The sequence below is a fragment of the Lygodium microphyllum genome, chromosome 1 (genome assembly GCF_053477565.2).
Source record: "Lygodium microphyllum isolate KBCC chromosome 1, Lygodium_microphyllum_v1.1.10, whole genome shotgun sequence".
NCBI lineage: Eukaryota > Viridiplantae > Streptophyta > Polypodiopsida > Schizaeales > Lygodiaceae > Lygodium > Lygodium microphyllum.
In genome coordinates, this window is record NC_141135.1 from 101,053,761 (window position 1) to 101,080,015 (window position 26,255).

Here is a 26,255-nt window from a genome sequence, read left to right on the forward strand (position 1 = left end):
CTGGAGGCATCGACCACCACGCCCCATACTCCCATGCCCGCCGACACTTACTATGATGCATATGTGGCTGAGCTACTGACACAACAGGACAAGGCAAAAGAAGAGAAGAAGGTGGCCTTGCTGGAGCTAGAGAAAGAGAAGGAGACGTTAGTGGCCCTCAGGCTAGAAGTCTCAAGGCAGGAAGCCGACAGACGGAGAGAAATAAAGGCCCTGTAGGACCAGCTAGCAGAAAAAACGAAGGAAGCCCAAAAAAATGAAAGCCGCCTTAGATAAGGGCTAGAGGACGAGGAGCAGAGCCCGGTGGCGGAACAAAGGAACCTAAAGCTACTGATGCAGCAATACATTGATCTACAGCAAAGGGTCGCCCAAGTGGAAATGCTCTACCAAGGGGTTCAGGAAGGCAAAGCCACTGTTCCACAAGAACATGCCACGGAGCCGCAGTCGTGGCGGGAGCTAGAAGAATAGAACAGGTTAATAAGCGAAATCGAATTCCTGAAGAGTGAAGGGCCAGGAGTCTCAACAGTTGAAGCAAAACGGCTACATGATGAAGTGCAAAAATTGCAAGATGCGCTGGAGACCTCCCAGGAAGACGTAGAAGCCCTCATGGCCATGGCCTTCAATCAAAAAAGGCTATTCCTCACGCTAAAATCCAAAGCCAAGAGCAGCTGGTGCAAGAAAAATCAGAAATCCTGGCCAAGGTGCACCACAGGCTCAGCATTGTCAATCAAGCAAGAGGGATTGCTGAAGAACAGCTAGCTCAGAAATTAAGAGAAAGAAACCAGTTATGGTTTTAATCAAATGAGCAGCAACAGGTGGTAACCACCCTGGCGAGCCAATTGGAGGAACAAAGGAAAAGGATGGAGGAGAGAGCCATGGAGTGGGAAAGGAAAAACTTTGACAGGGTAAGGGACTTAACCGAGCGCCTGGCGGTGGTAGAATGCGAAAGAATGCTTGTCGTAGCTAGGGTTGAGGCTGCAAAAATAACCACTAAGACCCAGCGGTAGGCCTTCCTCAACACGGTGCTCCACGTGACGCAAGCTGAGGGCGATGATTCAGTGGAAAAGGTGAAAAGAAAGTTGGACCTAACCACCTGAGCTCTAAGATACGGTCTTCAAGAGCAAGAGCTTCCAACAAGTACAAGAATCACCAAAGAGCAAAAATTCTACTACCTACGCTGTACGGGCCTTCCCACTACTGAGCTCAAGGAGTTAGGTTTTCAGGAGCAAGAGCAACCACCACCACCACCACCAGTCATTCCCTTTGTGGTTGAGTGAAATGTCAAAGAGGGTCCAGATTTCGAGCAAGATGATGACGAAGAGCCACAAAGGATGCCAAGTCCACCTCAACCTGAGATCCCACAGGAGGAACCTGCAGATGCTGATCTACCTGAACACATAGTTGCAACAAGAAGAAGGAGACAAGAGTTAGCTGAGGAGGCCCAACACCGAGCACGCACACTTCCATGACAACTCCCTGAGGGGCCCATGCCACTGAGGAATGATACACATCCTATAGGCTGGCCCCAGGAGTTGGTCACCTGGTGTCAGCGAGAGTTACATAAGAGGCCGTTCGAGCTTTCATTTGCTTTCCCATGCTCTTTGGACCGGGCCCTGCCTCTAGGAGTCATAGCCAAGATCAAAGATCTGGCTAAAGAACTTGCAAATAGATGGATGGAAGAAAGAAGCATGATAATGACTAGGTGGCGACAAGAGCCACAAGAGTACTGGGAAGACAAGGTCAATCTGGTTCCCAAAACCGTCCAAGGCTACGAGGCATAGCCGAAATGGTGAAGGAGGATTTAGGACACCAATTTTGATGCCTGGACCACATTTTGTAGTTTACTCCCCGAAGAGCATAACAATCCCATATACATGCCCTATCCCCGTAGGCATGGAGTGGACTATGATAGAGATTTACATGGGGATTTTGACTTCCCAAAAATATATAATGTAAATGCTAAGAGCCGTGAGGAGTGCTTAGTGTTTAGGGTAGAAGACATACTTCCCTCCATAAATCGTTTTCTTGTAGACTTTTCTTCCTGCCCTGATCCAGCATTTTTGACCACTTGTAATTACCTCCCACTTATCAAATTCCTGCTACTCCAAAAACCTGCAGTAGAGGAAGCCCATCTCCCCCCACTCTTTTTTTATATTAACTTAGGAATAGATAGTAGAGCCATGACTAGGTTGATGATACGGGCTACTCTCCTCCCTGCCTTCTACCTAGAGCTCTTAGAAAATATGAGTGACACCCGCTTTGCAAGGTGTAATCACCACTTCTTGTCCACCACTCCTCTGAGAGCTAAAGCCGGTATTAAATAATACCTACAAAGTCGAGCATTTTTATCACAATGCCTGCGACTGCCCCGTGACTAAATAGGTGCCACATACCTTGCCAAATGTACTCTCTCCCATTCTCCAAAAAAAAAAAGGCCGAAAGACGAATTCACTACTAAACAAGTTGACAGGGAGGACACTTCACATGTGCTTGCAGTCTTCCTTCACTATTGTTGTGCACCACACTCACTACATCTAGAGTCCTCTCTAGCCCCTCCCCCACTTCACACTTAGGGCACATCAAGGGCAGGACTTTCAGACCTGTCACCCTAAGTTTTGCACTACACCTCCAATGCCACACGAACTGGGTCCTCAAGTGTGGGACATTACCAAGGGCTTGCCCAAGGTTAGACCCATCTCCCAGTTCCACTAGCATGGGCACCATGCACTATACAGTGAGACAGACACACCCCCTAGGAAGTGCACAACTTTTCTTGCAGGTTATGTTCGTGTTTCAAGAACTACCTGCTTGGCTGAAGAAGATCATCTACTACATCCTCCAATGACAAGGAATTTTTCCATGAGTCGGACATGACTCCATTACTGCAACTTTAGGAGCTTCGCTGCGAAGGTTTAAATGGCTCAACAGATTTCATGTTGCCAATCATCCACCTACTGATGGCTACCATGACTGAACCAAATCAAGCAGAAGGAAAACCCAGTGATGGATCTGCCATTGGCATAGATCTTGGAACCTCATCGTCCAATGATCCATGCCCAACGCCTCAAGATCTACGGATCGCTTATTGACTCCACAAGCCTGAAGACCTTCAACTCAAAACTAAAGACCCTCTACTCAAAGACAAGGATTTTCAACCAAGGCCACGTCTTTTCAAGGCAAAGAGCATTCGGGGGGCTTTTCCAGAATAAATCCCTCCAATATCATCCTCCTAAGGGATTGCTTATTGCTTCAAGCGTTTCCGATACTCAAAATATGACTGGCTACAGAAGGGGCGCCATAACAGTGTGAAAGATGCCGAGTATCTTTATGGAGCCTAAAGCACGCTGGAATCTCTCCTAGTCATCGTCATCAAACTCCATCACCTGTCATTTACAAGCATCAGTATCATCTACCCACCAATTCCACCTAGCAATAACATCATCTATCCCACTACTTCCCACCACAGTGCCATGGGACTGGCACTTGGCTAGGAGGGGGGTAATGTTTACTGCAGCACAGAGGAGTGGAAAATGGAAAAAAGGGAAAAGAAGGAAAAGGCGCCTTAACTGGCAACTAGACCCTAGAAAAAATTAAATGCACGGGCACGATCCTCAAGAAGTCTTAGAATCGCCCAAGGAGAGTAAAAGAATAAAAAATGCACCATTGAGTGCGAAAACACTTCCAAAACCTTGTAAGAGAGCGCCAGACTCACTCTTGTGAAAATTGTATGCATTAGTTGGGGATAGGATAGACTAGAACGGTGGGAAGTGAGAAAATGGGTCTAGGCTAATGGCCAACCATGTAAAAAAGGGGGATGACCGCCCATGAAAAATAGGGCATGTATATAAAGTTGAAAAGTGAATGGGAAGCTCATTCTTGTGGGTGGCCATGTCAAGATTGTGGGAGAGAAGGAAGGAGTCTCACTTGTAGCTTTCTTGCTTGCACAATGGGGGAATACACATAAAGGTGGAGGCTGAAAACAGTTTTCCTCTTCTTAGTTGTGTAAGCCAAAAAAGAACTCTAGTACATAGAAATAGAAGAACCCTATATATGGGTCTCAAACCAAACTCAACTAACTAAGGTGGCATACTAACTAAGCCACAAACTAGAGTAGATAAGGATAGTTGTCATCTAGCTATTATTCATGGGCGGTGTACCAACCGCATCTGCAACTGGCAAGTCGGTGACATAAATGCACAACGGTCACCCTGGCATATCACGAGTGGAGCTCGATATATCAACACTCCCCCTTGAGCTCAATCCCAATTCCTGCACACCAAGTAGGTCTCTGAACTTGTGCAGCTTCTCTGCACCCAATGCCTTCGTAAATATGTCAGCTACCTGATCCTCCGTACTGACATAAACTAGATCAATAAGACCTAGTAAAACCCTCTCCCGCACATAGTGATAATGCACCTCAATGTGCTTTGTTCTAGCATAATAGACTGGGTTATTTGCCAAGTGTATACTGCTCATGTTGTCACAATAAATGACAACTGGCCCATCTGTAGGCTTATGCATATCATAAAATAGCTTATACAACCAAGCTACCTCACATGTAGCCATTGCTACACCCCTGTACTCAGCCTCTGTGCTGGACAAGGCAACTGTAGGCTGTTTCTTACTGCTCCAAGTGACTGCAGCACTTCCAAAAGAGAACACATATCCACTGGTAGATCGTCTATCAGAAATACTACTAGCCTAATCAACATCAGTGTATCCATGCAACTGTATCTGAATCCTAGTCTCATAAAATAGTCCATACTACAATGTGGACTTCACATACCTGAGTATGCGTCTAGCCGCATCCAAATGCGGTTTCCTCGGAGCCTGCATAAATTGACTTACCAATCCAATAGCATAGCTCAAATATGGCCTGGTAATAGTCATATAAATCAAACTTCCTACTATGCATCTGTACATAGTAGGGTCTTCGAGAAGCTCACCTGCATCTGTGCTCAACTTCACATTCTGCTCTAAAGGAAATGAAATAGGCTTATAGCCTGTCATCCCATATTTGGACAGCATGTCCAATCCATACTGCCTTTGCAAGAGCCATATCCCACTTGGTGATCTAATCACCTCAATGCCTAAGAAATAATGCAGCTCTCCCAAATCCTTCATCTCAAACTTCTGCTTCAATAGCATTTTCACATGAAGGATATCTTCATCACTATCACTTGCAATAATCAAATCATCAACATAAATGACAAGTAGCATAATATCTTTCTCTATTTTTCTCACATAAAGTGAGAAATCTGCCTTGGAAATCTGAAAGCTAATAGTGACAAGATACTGTCCTATCTTGTCAGACCATACTCTAGGTGTTTGCTTCAAGCCATACAAGGCTTTCTTCAACCTGCAAACAAACTCAGGAACAACATGCACATAACCTGGTGGCTGCTCCATATAGACCTCTTCTTGCAAATCACCATGCAAGAAAGCATTCTTTACATCCATCTGATGTAAAGACCATTCCTTTGATGCAGCCATAGCAATGACTACTCTTATGGTTGCCATCCTTGCAACCGGACTGAATGTTTCTTCATAATCAATGCCATATGTTTGTGTATACCTCTTGACTACTAATCTTGCCTTGTATCTGTTCACAGAACCATCTGCATTGTGCTTCACCTTATAAACCCACTTACAACCAATTGCATTCTTATCTTTAGGCAAAGGTACCAATTCCCATGTAGCATTTGCTTCCAAAGCATCCATTTCTTCATCCATGGCTTTCTCCCATTTTTCTTTTCCCATGGCTTGCTCAAAAGACATGGGTTCTGGTTCCTGTATCACTTTGACTATATAGGCATAGTGAATGGCTGTAAATCCATCATATTTCAACCTATCCACATGATACCTAGCTTTGGTAGACCTTCATAAAGTATGCTCACTTCCAGATGCTCTCAAAACATCCTTGGTCTTCCTTAATCCAGGTGTAACAACAGAAGGAATACCCAACTCATCATCAATGCTCTGTTTTGAGCCACTGGATTCACCATCCACATAAGAGTGACCTGCATTCACATCAAACATGGGCTGATCTACCTTCTCTTTTCCTTTTCGTGATACCTGCATACCACTATCTGCATTGCTTTGAGAAGATTCTCCTGATCTCAATCTGCCTGTCCATGGCGAAGAATGTGAATCACTGCTAGAGGACACTCTAGATCCACTAATATTTTGTGACTGCTGCGGTGAATCCTGTGCAGCATTACCATTTTGTGCATCTACATCATCAATCACATTTACTGGTTTATACCAGCTACTCATCTCATCAAAAACAACATCTCTTCTCACTGTAAACTTACGAGTAGAAGGGTTATAGCATCTATACCCTTTCTGGCTTGCAAAGAGTAACCAATAAAGATGCACTTCTCAGCTTTTGGATCCAACTTGGATCTCAACTCATCTGGCACATGAACATAGGCAATGCAACCAAAAATCTTCAAATGAGAAATATCTAGTTTCCTACCAGTATACCTCTCCTCTGGAGTCATCCCATGTATTGCTGCAGTGGGAGTCCTATTCATTATGTAGACTGCTGTAGCAACTGCTTCAGCCCAATAAAAATCAGGCAAGTCTTTTTCGTTGAGCATGGCACGAGATACCTCTCCAATATGCCTGTTTTTCCTTTCTGCAATTCCAGTTTGTTGTGGGGTATGACTGCATGAATATTGCTGCTTTATGCCATGCTCCTGCAGGAACCTTACAAACTCATTTGAGAGGTACTCTCCCCCTCCATCTGAACTTAGGCATTTTAATTGCAGACCTGTTTCTTTTTCAACCATAGCTTTAAGAGTTTTGAAATGCCCAAACACTTCACTTTTGTTTTTCATAAAATATACCCAAAATTTTCTACTATAGTCATCAATAAAAGTGACAAAATAATGACAGCCTCCAAGAGATGCAGCTTTAGTAGTCCACACATCAGAGTGGATTAATTCCAATGGCTTCTTACTCTCTTGAACATGTCTAGGAAATGGTTTCCTTGCCTGTTTTTCAAACTAACAGGCTTCACATACCTTATGCATTTCTGCAACCTTGAATTTAGGCAATCCTGCAACAATATTTTGGGCCTGCATTGATTTAAGTCGTTGTACATTAACATGACCAATGCGTTTATGCCAGATATCAATATCTGCAACTACACCGATCCCATGTGCAAACATTGGTGCACTCAATTCAGGCATGTCTACATCCAACGTAAACATTATGCCCTTCTTCTTTCCTTTTGCTATCAAGCGACCTTTATTTTTCATATCCTCAACAAAGCATCCATGAGGATTAAATCTGATCTGCAGGTCCCTGCTCAACCATTTGACTAACAGAAACCAGGTTCTTGGTGATATTTGGGACATGAAATACATCCGACAGGTATTTCTTTTTCCCATCCTGCATAGACAAAGGAATTTTTCCAATCTACACAATAGGATGTGTAGTATCATCACCAGTCTCCACAAATCCTGGTTTTTCCATTTTCCTTGCATCCTGCATCCATTCTGCATGACCTGTCATGTGGTTTGACGCACCTGAGTCAACATACCACACTTCGTTGCTTTCTTCTGCACTTGTCACAGAATTGTTCATGTGCTGCACCATAAACAAAAGCTCATTTCTTTCATCACCCTGTCTACTAGAAGATGCATAATTCCCTTGTTGTAATTTTCCATTCATGATGTCATTCTGCTTTTTATAGCAGTCTTTAGCCATATGACCCATTTTACCACAATAGTAGCATTCAACATTGTTGTTTGCATTTTGGCCTCTTTGCCATCCACCACGACCTCTTTGGCTCCCCTTGCCTCTAGAGTTACCATGTCCTCCTCCATAGGAATGGTTTTCTTGAGTTTGCTGCATATTCTGATTTCTACCATGACCTCCAGATCGGCCTCCTCTACCTCTGCCTCTGCCTCTTCCAGCATTTGAGTAGAAGACAGTTTCTTTTGAAGTTCCTCCTGAAGAAGATGCACCGCCATTTCTCTGTTCCTCAGAAATTAGAAGAGCAATCAACTCCTCAAAATCATGAAATCTTTCACGGATGGAAATGGATGTTCGGAACTGTGCATAATCCTTTCCTAGACCATTCAAGGTCACAGAAACTAAATCATCATCATCCACTGGCAACCCAATGGAAGCAAGTGCATCTGCAATCTTCTTCACCTTCATATGGTAGTCATTGATGCTCATACTTTCTCTTTGCACATTGTGCAACTCTTGCTTGAGCTGCATTTTCTTGGCTCGCGTATTTGTGCTATATATTTTTGACAAAGTATCCCATGCCTCCTTTGGCGTACTTGCATCTTGAATATGCACAATCATAGAGTCTGAAATGCTGATAGACATCCAGTACATAGCTTTCTTGGCTCTCTCATGCCATGCTTTAAATGCCTGCATTTGCTTTTGATTGGGAACATCAGGAAGAACTGGTTCCTCTTCATTTCCTGCAACGAATTCCCAATATCCTTTTCCCATAAGGAAATTCATCATTCTAAACTTCCATGCTTGGAAGTTGTTCTTGTCAAGCTTTTCAGTGACAATCTGTGAAAGAGAATCAGACACCATTACATAACACTGCAAAAAATTCTGTCACTGCAAAGAACACAACTTCAGCCTCACAAGGGCAAATCTGCAAAACTGACGAAAGTGGTATTTGACCACAAAGTCACTTCCTAGTGACAATTTTGCATCAACAGGCAACAAGGATGATTCTGTAACTCCCAATGTCTCTGCGCATAGCATATGATGCAATTTCTACAGTAAGTTTTCACCGACCTATAGAACAGTGGTCACACAGCATAAAACTGGGCCTTTTCCTGAGTGCGTGCAGAAAACTTCCGCCTCTAAAATAGGCCCCGAAATGGCCTCAAATCAAAAAAACAAAGCAACCAAGGGCTAAAGCCCTTAACCCACACCATATACTGCCCTCTTACTACACCGCAAAGGGCGTCTCAATCTGAGACAATGAACTCTTGCACTTTCCGGCTGTACTACCTGTAGAGACTTGCTCCCAAAACAGAAAAATGAAAGCAACACTAGTCCTCTTACCAGAACACCGCGAACTTGGTTTGCTTTCTTGAGCTCCTTACCACGAACAAGGCTTTGATACCATGTCAAGATTGTGGGAGAGAAGGAAGGAGTCTCACTTGTAGCTTTCTTGCTTGCACAATGGGGGAATACACACAAAGGTGGAGGCTGAAAACAGTTTTCCTCTTCTTAGTTGTGTAAGCCAAAAAAGAACTCTAGTACATAGAAATAGAAGAACCCTATATATGGGTCTCAAACCAAACTCAACTAACTAAGGTGGCATACTAACTGAGCCACGAACTAGAGTAGATAAGGATAGCTGTCATCTAGCTATTATTCATGGGCGGTGTACCAACCGCATCTGCAACTGACAAGTCGGTGACATAAATGCACAACAGTCACCCTGGCATATCACAAGTGGAGCTCGATATATCAACAGGCCAAAGCTTCTTCTTCTTCTTCTCTTGTTTCTTGCCCTCTTCCTTGTGCTTGAGAGAGGGATTGAGAGAGTGTGAGGGAGTGAGGGAGTGATTGTGCGAGAGTGAGGGATCTTGGAGAAGAAGCTCTCCATCTTCTCTCTTCATCTTCTCCTCCTCTCTTCTCTTCTCTTGTCTCGCGCGTGGCTATGGAGGATAAAGCTCATGGGAGAGGGATTGAGGTTGCTTGAGCTTGCCTCAAGGATCGTGGAGCTACAGATGTGCAAGAAAGAGGAGGGTACTCGATCGAGCATCAAGGTAAGCTCACTACACCCGCAAGGTAGGCATTGCGTGTCGGCTATGTGAGAGGTAGCCATGGCCACTCGGTTCGAAACACTTGAGCAATAAGTGGTCCGTAGGTCTCGGGGTAGAGTTTGAAGCTCCCCTTCATTGATCTTTAAACTTCTACAATGCTATTAAGAAAGGATTTTGGCTTAATGCATCTGCAACAACTACATTGTCCTTCCCTAGATGATATTTGTTTTTAAAATCAAACTCTTGTAGTATCTCTATTCATATTCTTTGCCTCATGTTTAGGTCAGCTTGGGTGAAGATCTACTTAAGACTTTTATGATTTGTTACTAAAGCAAATTCTCTTCCCAATAGATAGTGTCTCCATAGTTTCAAGGCATGGATTACTGTGAGTAACTCAAGGTTATAAATAGCATAGTTGGACTCGTAGGGTTTCAATTTTCTAGAAGTATAGGCCACTAGTCTTCCTTCTTGTACTAACACCCCACCAATTTGCAAGTCCACTTGCATCAGTGATCACTTCAAATGGTTGATTGAATTCAGGGAGTTTTAATACATGTGTAGTGATTATAACTTCTTTAATCTTATCAAAGCTTTCTTGATGCTCAATGGTCCAAATGATTACTATATATTTATTTAGAATATTTATCAAGGGTGCAACAATCAGGGAATAATCCTTGATCAAGATTTGGTATCATCCTCTCAGTCCCAAAAATCCTTGGATTTCTTTTACCTTCTTAGGTATTGGCCATTCTAGGATATCTTTCACTTTGGTAGGGTCTATAGAGATTCCATTGGTGGAAAAATGTATCCAATATATTCAATCCTATCAGTGAGAAATATGCATTTACTCATTTTGGCATAGAGTTGATTTTCACTGAGTGTTACTAGGGTGATTGTTAAGTGATCTTAATGTTCCTCTATTGATTTGGAGTATACTAGTATATCTTCAAAGAAAGCTAGCACAAAATCTTCTAGATATGCTAGAAATATGTCTTGCATTAGATGATTGAATGTAGCTGGGGCAATAGTCAATCTGAATGGCATGACTAAAAATTCATAATGACCATACCTAGTGCTAAAGGCAAACTTTGGGATATATTGTTCCTTAATTCAAATTTGATAGTATCCAAACCTTAGATCAATCTTGGAAAAAAACTTGGCTCCATGTAGGCAATCTAAAAGATTGTCTATCTTGGGTATGGGGTACTTGTTTTTTGGCAATAACCTGATTTAGTCCTTTGAAGTCAATGCAGAGTCTAAGTGTTCCATCCTTCTTTTCCTGGAAGAGGACAGGCACTCAACAAGGTGAATTACTTGGGCGGAAAAATCCTTGCTCTATGAGCTGCCTCGATTTTTCCTTAAGCTCAATAGCTTCAGGAATAGACATTTTGTACGGTTGTTTTTTACACTAGCACGGCTCTAGGAATCAATTTTATTTCATGATCAACCTCATGCTTTTGGAGGTAATTGAGTCAATTCTTTTAGGAAGACATCCTCAAAGTCATTGATCTAGGAAGGTAGAGTACCTTCATTGTTCTTTTTGACCTTATTCAACTAGATCATGTAGATTGGTTGACCTTTCTTCAATCCCTTTCTGAGTTGACTTGCCTTGGCTAATTGGGACTCTAGTTCTTCTAGCTTTTCCATATGCCTTTACGATTTCTCCCTCCAAGTCTTGAGATATTATTTCCTCTTCAGCACATAGAATTTGGGCTTTGTTCTTCTTGAGCCAATACATTCCCAAAATGAAATTGTAGCATCCTAGTGGTAGGATTCAAAATTTTGTTTCAGTTATATGGATGTCTAACTCAAATTGAAGTTTCCCTACAGTTTTGGTGGAGGAAATTTCCTTTCCACTATCCAATTCTACTATCACTTTCCTTGTCCCCTTTGATTCTAGATGCAATCTTTTAACTATCTTGGGTGCAAGAAAGGAATGCGTACTACCACAAACAATTAATATCATAAACGGCATACCCTTGTAAGTAGTTGGAGATTGAATTACTGAACATTGGTGGTCCACTCCTTTCTTTTCTACAGTAGCATGAATGGATCCTCTTTGAGGTTCTTCACCTAACGTGCATTCCTTGGGCTATCCAATCATGGTATTTACCCGGGCATCATCTATTCTTCCACGTCCACAGCCTGGGTTGTTGCCGTTCCCTCGGCCTCTTCCACCAGCCGGGTTTGGGCTAGGATTTTGAGGATAGTTAGGACGATTCGCCCTTAGGTGTCCAGTCCTTCGACATTGGTAGCATTGCCTGATTCCTATCCCATTTGGTCATTGGGTGATTGCATTAGCTTTACCATTTCCTTTGGCATTGGTCATGTCAATACCATGGTTTGGGTAGCCCCTTCCATAGTTGTTTATTGGAAAATTCCTTTGGCCATTTCGAGCGATTTCCTTGGCCATAGGTTTTTCTCACATGAGATCATCTTCAAGAGTCATTGGTCTCATTGATTCAAGGCAAGTGTCCAAAGATGGATTTATTACTTGGCAAAACCTTGCAATTTGGTGAGACGTTCTCATTGGGGGTGCATATTTGCACAGACTTGCAAACTTGGAATAGTATCCTTCCAAGGTTAGGCTTAATTGTCATAAGTTGTAGAATTTATTCATCTTGATTGATTCAAAAGATAAGGAAAGATAATGTCCTTTCATAGCTTCTTTGATCTCCTCTCGAACTTGGGAAGGTTTTGTTATCCCTTTATCTCGGAAAAACTGTATCCACCAAAGCTTAGCTTTGCCAATAAAACAAAGACAAGCAGTCATGGATTGATTTGCAGTAGTAGTTTCAGTGGCTAGGAAATAGTCGTCCAAAGCCTCAATCTGCGCTTCTACATCTTTCTCCACCTTGGGTCTTTCACCACTAAACCTAGGTTGTGGTGTTTGCTTGAAGCCTCAATCCATGCTTCTACATCTTGCTCCACCTTGGGTCATTCACCGCTAAACCTAGTTGGTGGTGTTTACTTGAGAAGAAACTTCTTCTCTTGGAGTTCCTTGTATATTTCATCAATTCACACTAATTGCCAATTTTGATTATCACCCAAGTTGAATGTTAGATTTGATTTTTCAAGAGTTAAAGTACATACTCTCTCTTAGTCAACTATAGAAATTAAGGTAATCTTTATTTATCAAAAGAGAAATACAATGGAGATCAGTCATGGACTTCGTGTAATGGTACATTTACAAAGTAATGGGGTTTCTTATCTAAATCTAAGGCTCCATAAACTAAGGGTAAAGGAGGGTATCCTCTGACAGAATAGTCATTTCGAACATGTCTCCTGTGGACTATTATACGGTCAAGAGGTATAATTTGGATGACTTGTTGATACACCCAACAATGTAGGGTCATTACCTCTCCATTAATTGTCATAGTATCATCAACCCTCTGCCCTTCAAATAAGAAGAATCAAACTAGTTTTAGTTCTTCAAGCCATTGAATTCTCTTGAGATCGGTCTTGAGGTTCCCTGTATGATCAGGGTTGATTGTGAAGAATTTCGGAGCTATTCAATCATTTGTATGTTGTCACCTCTTAGAAAGAAGAAAATAATGATGAAATTGCTAAATACAATGAAGTATCAAATTTCATTGAAACAAAAAAAGTAATTAAACATTAGATAGAATGAGTCCAACTTCCATAATAGAAAGTATTAATGGAAACATCGTACAGAAAGAAGGGGATAGATTTGACCATATGGCCAAAAACAAACTTTCTCATGAACTGTGCCGCCCTAAAGTAAATAAGAAAATTTTCTTCTATTATTTTTAGTTGCCTTGATTTTACTTTATTTTATTAGCTACTCTTTGAGTAAGCAAAAACTTCCTTGTGTGTTCTCATTGGGAAAAGATATAGCAGATGTTCAAAACTTGTACTATATCTATTCAACACGAGAAAAATGATTAAAATTATTTATAATGTGTATAAGAAAAGATTTAGCCACCTCGTCAAAAATCTATTGTATGTATTCCATACCATAGCAAATATAAAAATTATTTGTGATCCCCATAGGGGAAAACATAGTCAAATGATTGAAACCTTTGTTGTATGTATTTCACATGACAAAAAGGATAAAAGCTCATTATGGTCTCCATAGAAAAATATCTAGCCAAATGGTCAAAACTCAAGCCAAATACATATAACGAGGATAAAATCTCATTGTGATCTTTATGGAAAAATATTTAGCCAGATGGTCAAAACCTCTATTGCAACTATTTTACATAAGACTTAGGATTAAAATTATTTGTGATATCCACAAGAAAAGATTTAGCCATATGGTCAAAACATGTATTTAACCTAGATGATAGCAAGAATAATAATTTTTTGTGATGTCCATAGAATAAGATTTAGCCAAATGTTCAAAGCCTTTATTGTATGTCAACAAGAATAAATAATTTCTATGATCTCCATTGGAAAGTATTTGATCAAATGATTAAAACTTTTATTTCATGTATTCCACATGACAACAAGGATAAATATATTTTTGAGAAACTTTGACCTTGTGTTTAAATGTTGAAACCACAATGACCTCTAAAGAATAGGAGATTTCATTCCCTATGACACAAAGTTATAAATATTGAGAAAATTTTAGCATCAATTAGAAGCTATTTGAGAAGGAAAAATAATTTTTATCATGGTTAAATATTTATAAATCTTATACTACCTACTTGTTGATACTAGTAAAATGTATCATATTACATTTTATTTTTAAGTTATACTATTTTAGTCTAAATCATGTTATATTGGTATATCGTACTATGTGCATATTATAGAATATATTATCAAAATATATTTTTAAAATATATATATATTAAATTAAATTATTAATAATTAATAAATATAATTTAAATATATTAAATTATATTTTGTAAGATTATGTATATTAAATGTATCTAATATGTAATGTGTAATATCATTGAGGATTTTGAACCCAACTTAGTGATAGTTCGAGAGTAGAATCTCTAGTAGGATAAGATAGAGAGTATGTAGGCAAAATCTCTAGCTGTGGAAATAGGGGAAATATCCCAATGGTGGGTTCTTAAGGAGGGGTGAGGGGGAAGGAGATGGTCTAGGAGAAATGCCCTTGGTAAGAGTTTGAGAGCAATGTCTTCCTCAGTGGAGGTTTGGGAGCAATGCCCCTAGTTGGGGTTTCGGGATAGCGCCTGTTGTCGGGATTTGGGGGCAAAGCTCCCAATGGGGGGTTTAAGCGGTAGGGACCTTGGTGGGGGTATGCGGGCAACACCCCTAGTAGGGGGTTGGGGGTAGTGTCCCTGATGGGGGTTTGAGGGCAACGCCCCTAGCGGGGGTCCGAGGGCAGTGCCCCTGGTGTGGGGGTTTGGGGGCAATGCCCCCAACGGGTGGTTCGAGGGGCAGCGCCCCCTTGTGGGGGTCTGGGGGCACCGCACCCAGCAGGGGTTCGAGGGCAAAGCCCTCGGTGGGGGTTTGGGGGCAATACCCCCAACAAGGGGTCCGGGGGGTAGTGCCCCCTTGTCGGGGTCTAGGGGCAACGCCCCCAGTGAGGGTTCGGGGGCAATGCCCCCGATGGGGGTTTGGGGACTTGAAATCTTTAATAAAATTAAAAAATAGACACAAAAATAAGATCTAAATCTACTCATATTCCGTAACAAGTTATGGTTATTTGAATAGTGTGATACATTAAATGATTCATTTCATGAGTTGGTCTTTACAACTAATCATGACATTTTTCAAAATGATTTTCTCTTCCCCTTCCTCTCTCAATTACCTACTATATTTATAGGAAGTTTCGCCATGTGGTCAAAACTTGTTGTGCAACAAACAAACCACTTTGTTTCATAAACCATAAATATCATATCATTTTCCCACAAATTAGCCACTTTTTCCATTCCACTACAAAATAAGAATTGGCCATATGGTCAAATATTTCATTTTTTTATCAATGCTAGCATCCAAGAATCCCCCATTCTTGTTTTGTTCAGCCATATGATCAAATCTAATCTCATAAATCTTGCAAACCATGAGACCACTTTTTCATTTCATTATAAAATAATATTTTGCTATATAGTCAAATCCAATTTCACAACATGTTACAACAAATGAATCACTTTCTTCATATGGTTATGAAACTAGATTTGGTCATATGGTTAAAACCAGTTTATAGAAATCGTCTTATCTTTTAGGTTTCTACATGAGGTCAAATCTCCACCTTTCAAGTGTTTTTCACTTTATCTTATATTGATATCTATGGGATTTGCTACATAGCTATATTTGTTTATATGTGAATCTCATATCACAATAAACTGCATCCTCTCTTTAACTAGCCTTTAAAAACCCTATGGTAAAAAACCATGGCAAAGTTTCTAATCTTATAGATAAGTCTTATGACTAAATAGGATTTGACCACATGGCCAAAACCAATGACAATGTTTCTACAATATAGCTCATTTCAAGGGAAACTTACATGTGCAGTAATTAAAATGTTAACTTTGGGCCAAATGGAATTGTGAGATTGCTACATAACCACATTGATATATAGGTGGATCTCATATTGGACTAAATCTCATTCTTTGATTAAATAGGATTTGACCACATGGCCAAAAATCTTAGCAAAGTTCCTAGAGTATGATCCTTGCATAGGAAACTTACATGGAGAAGAAATCCAATATTAACTTAGGGACAAAATCATCCATGACATTTTCTACATAACCACAATGATTTTTCACTATATCTCATACCACACTCATACTCAACATTTCATTATCACTTGACCATTTGGTTAAGCCCATGGTCAAGTCATGGCAAAGTTTTTACTATATGATTCTTGCAAGAGAAACATAATTAATGCTAACTTAGGGCCAGGATAATCCATGAGATTTGATACATAAGCACACATATTTATGGTTGGATCTCATACCACACTTAATCTCAAATTTCAATATTTCATTTTATGGAAGAGTCCCGTTGGAGTACATTTGTCTTGTATTTCGTAAAATCTTGTGTTGTTGTGTTTTCAATTTTCAACTTAGAAATCTTATACATTTATTTTGGTTTTGTGAATTTTGAATATTTTTAAATCCACTTTTGTCTAACAACTTTTTCTCTTTGTAGAACTATTCAATGGCAAAGAAAGATAGCACATCCAAAAAGGAGACCCAAACCATTGATGGAGTTAGTGGTGGTTTTGTGTATCCATGGTATGTGGATATTTATGATAGTCAAGGAAAAAGGGCTGACAATGTTCTCTTATTCACTTTAAAGAGTGATATTGCATTTTTTCAACAAGATGGTGTCATAGAGAAGATAACAGATGGATGTGCTAGGAAAGAGGGAATACCATGTCAGATGGATGTGCTAGGAAAGAGGGAAAAAATATAGTATACAAACTTGATCCTTTGTCATTTTTCTTTGCCCGTATTAAAGAGGATGAAGAATACTCTTTGAAAACAATGGGATTGACCTTATTTTAGGAGGTAAAGGGCACAGAATACATTATATTAGCATTCCAAGCTATTCAAAATAGTGAGCTACTTTCCCTATCAAGAAAATGTGATCGCCCCAACAAAAGAATGAAGCTCCAAGATAAACAAATAGACTTGAGATCTTCACCTTCTCCTCAAGAAGAAAATAATTCATGGAATCCCACAAGCTCAAAGTCAGAATCACCTCAACAAAGTTCCTTATCACAAGCTCTTGTTTTTAGTATGGTTGCTAACACTACTAAGAATGATGCCACTTTACCTTCCATGTTAGAAGTTACACCTGTAAAGCCAATAATTTCTCTTGAGGTCAAGGGAGTAGAAAGAACATTTGATTTTCTTGAAATAGCTAAGAAGAAGGGAAAGAAGGAAGAATCACGATTTCACATGTTTGAAAAATTCTTTCAATTTGGTCCAACAACACAATTTCCTATTCTCATTGATAGGTGTTATGAGGCACCTCCTTTGTATGCTTATAGGTCACTATGTTGGGATTATGTAGAGAAGCTAACACATCTTTCATGAAGACTCCCATGAACCTAGAACAACATCATATCTTATGCCTTTTGTACAAGACAACAATGAGAAGAGAGCCATGCATCATGATGAGGTGGATGCTAATAAGTTGGACACTTATAGTTATTGGATTATATCAGGGCTTCACTCAATTCATGTAGCAAAGATATATATTCAGAGTAATACTACATGTTGTCTAGCAACCAAGCATTTATACACCACAAGAAATGCTAGAATATTAGTTGATTGTCCTACGAAAATGTGCATTGAGCTTTCACGAATGACAAATATGGAATCACATAATGTTATGAAGAATGCCCCTTATGTTGAGCAACTTCAACAATTAAGAGATCAGTGGGGCTAGCATTTGGTTCTCCACCAAAACCCCAACAAGGGCTTTCTAAGACAAGATCTCAAAGAGTACCATGGCAGGTAATCACATATAGGCTTACCTTTTTTTTTTGTGAAGATTAGTGTGATGCTCTTTCTTTTGTTCTATGCTCACTATTTTGATCTTTGTTTGCAGAGATTTGTGGCATACATTGGAGAAAATTGTGCATCCAGAGATTGCCATATGATTGTTAGCTCCCAAGAAATATTTGATAGTTGGATCAAAATCATGAAGAGATACTCTAGAGATGAACGTATATCCCAAGAGGAGAGTTTGAGAAAAAAGGGAAGGCAACCTTCTCCTACTGCATTTCGTTGCCTTATGGGTTTAAAGGATGAAGACATCCTTACACTACAAGAGGAGATCAATGAAGGTCATATCCTTTTTCTTAGAAACAAATGGGATAAGGAAGATATGATTGACATGGAAACAAGGGCTAAGCAAATCAAGCAAGATAGGGTCCTAAAGGAGGAATTAGTCACTCTTTTCAATGCTTCAGTTCCAGAAAGTAGCACTGTGATGAAGACTTGGGAAGAGCTTGTTGATGATTATGATATCAATGATGAAGTCTACACAAAGATTTTAGGCATTTGCAATGATTGGGTATCAAAGAAGTTCACACGTGGAGCTGATGCAGGGTCCCTACCAAATGGAGCAAAAGATATTGTGAACTTCCTAATTGGAAAAAAGCAAAATCCTCTTCAATCCTCTACTACTTTCCCTTGGCGTGTATATGTTGTCGAATGCAATCTAGAAACATTTGATTTTATACATAATGTTTACAGAGATCCAATTACCATTGGGGTTGTTGTTCTAGATCCAGCACATGGGTTTGAGAGAATGAAATGGGACTCTATAAAGTTTGGAAAGGTTGTATCCACTCTACTACAAATGACATGTGAACCTAAACAATTCATGTTGTTATCATTTCTTGATGGCAGCTTTGGAAAATGCTCTTGAAAGCATTTCTTGCAAGTATCGCATGCTAGTTGGTAGTGTTGACTTCCTACCAATGGATAGAACGTTTGCTTTTGGATCTATAGATTCTTTTGTGGTTTTGACATTAGTGACCATGGAGAAAAGCTTCATCAAATTTGAACGATATATAAACAATGTCAGCAAGCCTTCCATTTTGGACTTTGAAGGCTTGGACAAGGAGTGCAATGATGAAGATCTTGAAGAAGAACAAAGGATTGCAAAGGCCATTTTGAAAAAGAAAATGAAAGTTATGGAAACTACAATCAAAGCATTCAATGATGCTCATGAGGTTGTATTTGATGTATATGCAAGTGAACTTGCATCTAAGGTGGCATTGGTAAATCATATGAAGACTATTGCAGTGGTTTGCAATACTCAAGAGCAAAGAGAGGTTGAAGCACAATTGTGGAGGGTCCATGAGAGTGCCAAACAAAATTCAAACTCCCAAGAGGTTCCTCCTACTGAAGTTCAAGTTCTTGAAGTACCACCAGAGGGCATAGAAGAATCAAGCCAAGATATAGCAAGTCTAATTATGAAAGAGAAATTAAGGGCTACTTCAGGTGTTTAAACTCCGTTCCTTCTCCTTTCACCAAGGAAGACACATTGATGTAATTTTGATTTTTTTCTTAAGAAAGCATTTACAATATTTTTTTTCTTTGATGATATTAATTAAAGAAACTATGTCTTTGGTTTTTTAATTTTTTATAAAAGGTACCAAGCATGTTTGGTTTAAAAAATCTATTTAAGTAAATATTTTACCAAATCGATATTGAAGAGCTCATTAAAATTTATCATCCTTTGTAAGGATAACTATTTAATTGTAATCTAGTGTGTAAGAATACTTATCATAATGAAAAGTTTGAGCTAGCTATGCAAAATTTACTTAAGTCTATTTTATATCTTATTTCAATTAAACTCTTATATGTGTTGTGTTATGATCTTGTCATGTTATTCTTAGTTAGATTTGTCCACATGGTCAAATCTCTTATATCTTATAGCCTCTTTTAATACATCACTAGTGTATGTCTATGCATGTACCTTAGGATAAGAAAGCCAACAATATATTGCACACCCCAAAAAATATTCATTGCACCTCCCAAATGAGTTTTACCTCAGTAATAAATATTGCAACAAAGATTTCTCTCTAATGTATCTTTTGAGATGTGTATATGGACTATTAAGGTAAAATCCTTGTTACAATTTGTGAGTTTAAATATCTATGGGATATAACTAGTTCAAAAATAGAATGGTTAGTCCTTAAGAAGAAACTATGAAAACTTATTCAAATAGAGTATAACTTATCTCAATTAAATTGTCATGTGTCACTTATATGTGACATAGTTTTGGTCACACGGTCAAAAGTATCATGTTTAAATTTTCTTTTAATAATTAGGACTAATAAACATCTTCTTTGTACATGCCATTTTGAAGGCCTTTTTAAAAACTGAGTATGTTAAATATTATAATGATAATATAATTTGTGTAACTAATTACAAGAATCTATTGTTAGTATCTTAAGTATACTTATAACTAGCGATAAAAAGTGGGTATGGAAAAATGACTTTATTAGAATAGATTTTACTTCAAAAAAATCATCATATATACTTTTTTCACCTCATGATATTACTTTTGATTAGATTTGACCACATGGTCAAATGTCTCTTTTCTTAAGACATCATTTTTTAAGTAGTGCCTATTTATGTATTTATCAATGTGAAGTTAAATTGCTTTAGTGTTCTATGCCAGTTTATAGCTAAAAGATTAGGTAGAATGATGAGGAAGTAAATGAATCTAATGTGCTTCTTTTTCTTCTTTGTAACTTCAACTAAGACATCTATGGTTGGATATCTAACAGATTCAATAACAGTAGAGCACGATGATGTGATTGATGTTTCCTTGATAAGAAATGCAACACAATTATGTGTAATACTTGATCTCAATGGTCTTCTTTTACAAGGATGCTTTGCTAAGTCTAAAAGGTTTCAAAGCTTCAAATGGGAAAGCAATGGCTTGTTCTTCGGCCAGGATGTATGGAGTTTCTTGATGCCTTATTTGCAAGATTCCAAGTGGGAGTTTAGTTAATAGCTTTACATAAGAATGTCATGGCAGTTATTAAGTGCTTGGATATCCATGCAAAAAGGAAGTATCATTTCTTCATGATTTGGGGCCAAGAACAATGTCATAGACATCGACTCAAAATCATATATAGGCCAGATAAGATGGGAGTAGAAGCAATGTTCAAGCCTCTGAAGTATGTATGGGATCAATATGGAGATGTTTGTCAGCATACCAAGACTATTCTCGTAGATGATAGTCCTTACAAAGGATGTCCAAATCCTGTTGAGAATTGCATTTATCCAAAAACATTTGATATTGATCGTGAAGAATCTATCTTGATCAAAGAACTTCTACCATACTTGACTCGCTCAAGCAAATACCGTGATGTACGTGAAGTCATCAAGTTTGATCGATATGGAGAGGATCCAGTTCAATATGGGCATGACTTGTATGCTCAATTCAAGGTTGTCATTGATGAATGAACTAGAGCAGAGAATGATGGTATTTCATCTTCATCATAAGCACCGCACGAGACCATGATTGATAAAGATGGTATATATGTTCAACCTTCAATTACTTCTTGCTTCAAGAGACCATCTATTATACAAACATCCTCAACAAATGTCTCACGTCATCCATCTCTTACATTGAATAGCTCATAATTATCCATGTTGAATCAGACTCCTTTAGTCTCTACTTTGAAAGATATGGAAGCAATGCAACTTGCTCATGAGTTAGGATATCACAAACATTTCATAAATGGTAGTGCAGCTAAACGTTTTATACAAAATCTACAAAATTTATATTTTTCCAATATACATGATGTAACAAGAAGGTGCTGACTCTGTATGGACTAATTTTGACTTTCATAATAGATGTATCCCTTACGTTAAAGGCTTTTGCATGGCTATGAAATATATGCTTGTTAGAAATTTAAAGTGTTTTATGTAATTACCTTGGTGTTTCTAAACACCACCAATATCAATGAGAGAATCTACTTGATGTTTTTTATTGTTTCAATAACATTAGTTAATTGTGTTGAAATTTCTTATAAAGTGGTTTAAATCCTATTTTGTACTTTATGATAGTCTACTATACAAACGTACTCAACAAATGCATCATATCGTCTATCACTTACATTGAACAACTCACAATTATCCATGTTGAAGTAAACTCCTTTAGTCTCTACTTTGAAAGATATGGAAGCAATGCAACTTGCTCATGAGTTAGGATATTATAAACATTTCATAAATGGTAGTGTAGCTAAATGTTTTATACAAAATCCACAAAATTTGTATTTTTTCAATATACATGATGTAACAAGAAGGCGCTGGCTCTATATGGACTAATTTTAACTTTCATAATATATATATCCCTTACTTTAAAGGATTTTGTATGGCTATGAAATATATGCTTATTTCTAAAGTGTTTTATGTACTTACCTTTGTGTTTTTAAACACCACCAATATCAATGAGAGAATCTACTTGATGTTTTTTATTCTTTCAATAACATTAGTTAATTGTGTTAAAACTTCTTATAAAGTGGTTTAAATCCCATTTTGTACTTTATAACCATCTACTATAAAAGCATACTCAACAAATGCCTCACATCGTCTATCACTTACATTGAACAACTCACAATTATCCATGTTGAAGCAGACTCCTTTAGTCTCTACTTTGAAAGATATGAAAGCAATGCAACTTGCTCATGAGTTAGGATATCACAAACATTTCATAAATGGTAGTGCGAGTTGTATTTTTCCAATATACATGATGCAACAAGCCAGTGACTCTATATGGACTAATTTTGACTTCCATAGTAAATATATCCCTTACATTAAGGGATTTTGCATGGCTATAAAATATATGCTTTTTAAAAATTTAAAGTGTTTTGTGTAGTTACCTTGGTGTTTTTAAACACCACCAATATCAATGAGAGAATCTACTTAATGTTTTTTATTCTTTCAATAACATTAGTTAATTGTGTTGAAATTTCTTATAAAGTGATTTAAGTCCAATTTTGTACTTTATGTCTTAGCTAACAAATAAGTCTTAATTGCTAATAAAATTTATTTCTATTTCTTTGGAAACACAAACCATTGGTCAAAGGTTAAATCTTTAGTCTTAGAAAAATCATAAACTTCTAGCTTGGTATATAAATCTTTATTTTATGATATGAAAATTCATTTAGCTAGTCAAAGTGTGAAGCTAGTTAATTTTGGCCAAAGTCAATATCCATATTGTCCATATATTGTCAAGTTAGATAGAAATTTTGAATAAAAGATATTTATATATCATGCATATACATACAAAAAATGTAAATGGAGTGAGGAGTTATTTGACATACTTGTGTCTATTGGTTTACACAAAAAAAGAACCATTACATCATAGGTTATCCAAACTTATTACGATACGGTATTAGATCAAGTTATTAAACCACACCTAGTTAATGGTGACTCTTTTAAGGTCCTAGTTCATGAAACTTATACATGTCACTTTAAATTATGCTATATCTAAAAGAAAAAACTTGTATTATAATATCTTCAAATCCATAACATTATAAATTTTGGCCATGATAACATATTTTCATACAATGTTTAAGACTCTTGTATTCTAAATTCTCTCTCCACTCCATCAAACCTTTGTATTCTTACACTAAACTTGGAAATTTCCTAGGTATATACTAGTTAAGCCTCCTTGATGTTTCCACCACCATACAACATCATATTTTGTTAGTATGCTAGAAAAGATAGAGGTGAAATCCAAATCTCGTAACAGCCACATAGCTTACATTCATCATTTAAGCTCTCAAGATGTGTGATCTCATATTTGTAACATACAAGGTGCCCTTTAAAGATAAACATAAACATAATGCTCTCTTTCATTCACAAAAGTAAGACATTCATTCAAAGTGGGACTTTGGAAATTCCCAAAATCTCTAATATGGTATTATGGAATAGCCATGTTTCAATGTTCTCTTATTCAATTGCCTATTTTTTAGGAGTAGTCAATTAGGTTAACTAGAGTAGGTCTCTTATACATTGGGTCTCCATTTAGTTTCTTCTAACCATTGAGGAGTTTTTTTATTGAACAAAAATATTCTTTTGATAATCGTTTTTTTCTTAATGGTTATTATATAGCAACTAGAAATTTCAGTTTGGACACTATTCATGTTGTGTTTTTGAGAGAGAAGAGGATATGCTAATCCTTGGAATTTTCCTAATAAATTATATGCAAGGCCCTAGCAAAAGGAGGAAGCTTAACTCAAGGATTTCCTTCTTAACTCTAGAACCTAATGCACTCACTAGATAGTTATCACTATGCATTATACAACACATGTCTTGTTGCACTATAATGGGGTTTTATGTACACTTTTCTTTCAACTATAACCATGACATGGGTGAGATACACTTCATTAGACCATTAACATACACTGTATCGCATGAGGCCCAATGAAGCTATACCTAGTAAAATCCAGTAAACTTTGTCACATTAGCACACCTTGTTTTGCATTGCACCTTGAGAAAATCTACCACTAGTTAGGAACCCTAGGGATAATGAGTAAGGTGGAAGGGTGAGTATAAGGACCATGTAGATCTCCATCAATTGGAAGAGGAATTTATGTATTGAGATATATAATTTTGAGTGTTTGTGAGACTAGACGTTGAGTGTTATCTATTTATCCTTTTGAGGGGTGAGGTTCTAAGAGTGATAAAGGAGATAAGCTTAATTGATGTGCCTATATGTTTGCATATATGCATCAAATACTAGCATGATAGAAAAGGATAGGTGTAAGATCTTCTTTGTGTTCATATTTCTTCCATGGACATGTCATGAATTGTGTGGTGGGGGGACTTGCTTGAGTTGTTGCACCAAAGACACACCACACATACAAGAGAAAGCTCACTCCAAAAAAAAAAAAGAGAGAGATGAAGGCCAAAATGTTTTCTTGCTGTTTTTTTATTCTTCTTTCTCACACATATAATATACATAAAAGTATAGATAAGATACAATATAAAGGAAGGTGGCCTACTAAGTCAAATAGTGCATAACTAACTATACTAATTGGATGATGCTATAACAATGCCAACTATAGATAGGTGCAATAAACTAAATATAATAAGTGATAAGTCATTGGCCATGTGAGGATCATAATGACCACTAACGTACTAAGTGTAAACGTGTAGCCCCATCTAACCAAGAAATCCATCATCAATGTTTACACATGTTGAGCTTACCATCTCAACACTCCCCCTCAAGCTCAACTGCATCTCTACAACTCCAAGTAAGCATCAAAATTTTTGAAGCTTATCTACATCCAACACCTTTGTGAAAATGTCAACTATCTGATCTCGTGTGTTAACATAACCAAGTCAATCTCTCTTGCAAGTACCTTCTCTCTCACAAAGTGGTAATGCATCTCAATGTGTTTTGTCCTAGCATGGAACACTGGATTCTTAGCTAGCTATGTGTAGCTCATGTTATCATAGTGAATGACAATACGACCATCTCCTTGCACATTCAAATTACCTAACAACTTTTGTAGCCATATCACCTCACATGCTACTATAGTAGCACCTTTGTTCTCATCCTCTATACTTGATGAAGCAACCATAGGTTGCTTTTTGCTGCTCCATATAATTGTTGCACTACCAAGGAAAAACATGAATTTTCTAGTATATCTTTTTTCAGCCAGCCCAATCTGCATCTGTATATCCAAACACATGTATATCTTTATCTACCTTATAAAAAAGTTCATAATGCAAAGTGGACATTACATATCTCAATGTGTATCTAATTGCATCCAAATGAGGCTTTCTAGGCATCTACCTAAACTAATTGATAAGGCCAATCGCATAACTCAATTTTAACATTGTGATAATTATATAAATTAGACTCCCTACTATCCTTCTAAATATAGTAGGGTCTTATATCTCATCCCCAACATTAGCACTCAACTTCACATTTTTCTTGAATGAAACTGAAAGAGGCTTACATGCTATCATACCATACTTAGATAATATATCCAAGCCATACTTCCTTTGGGATAGCCATATACCATCATCACATTAAATTACCTCAATACCAAGCAAGTAC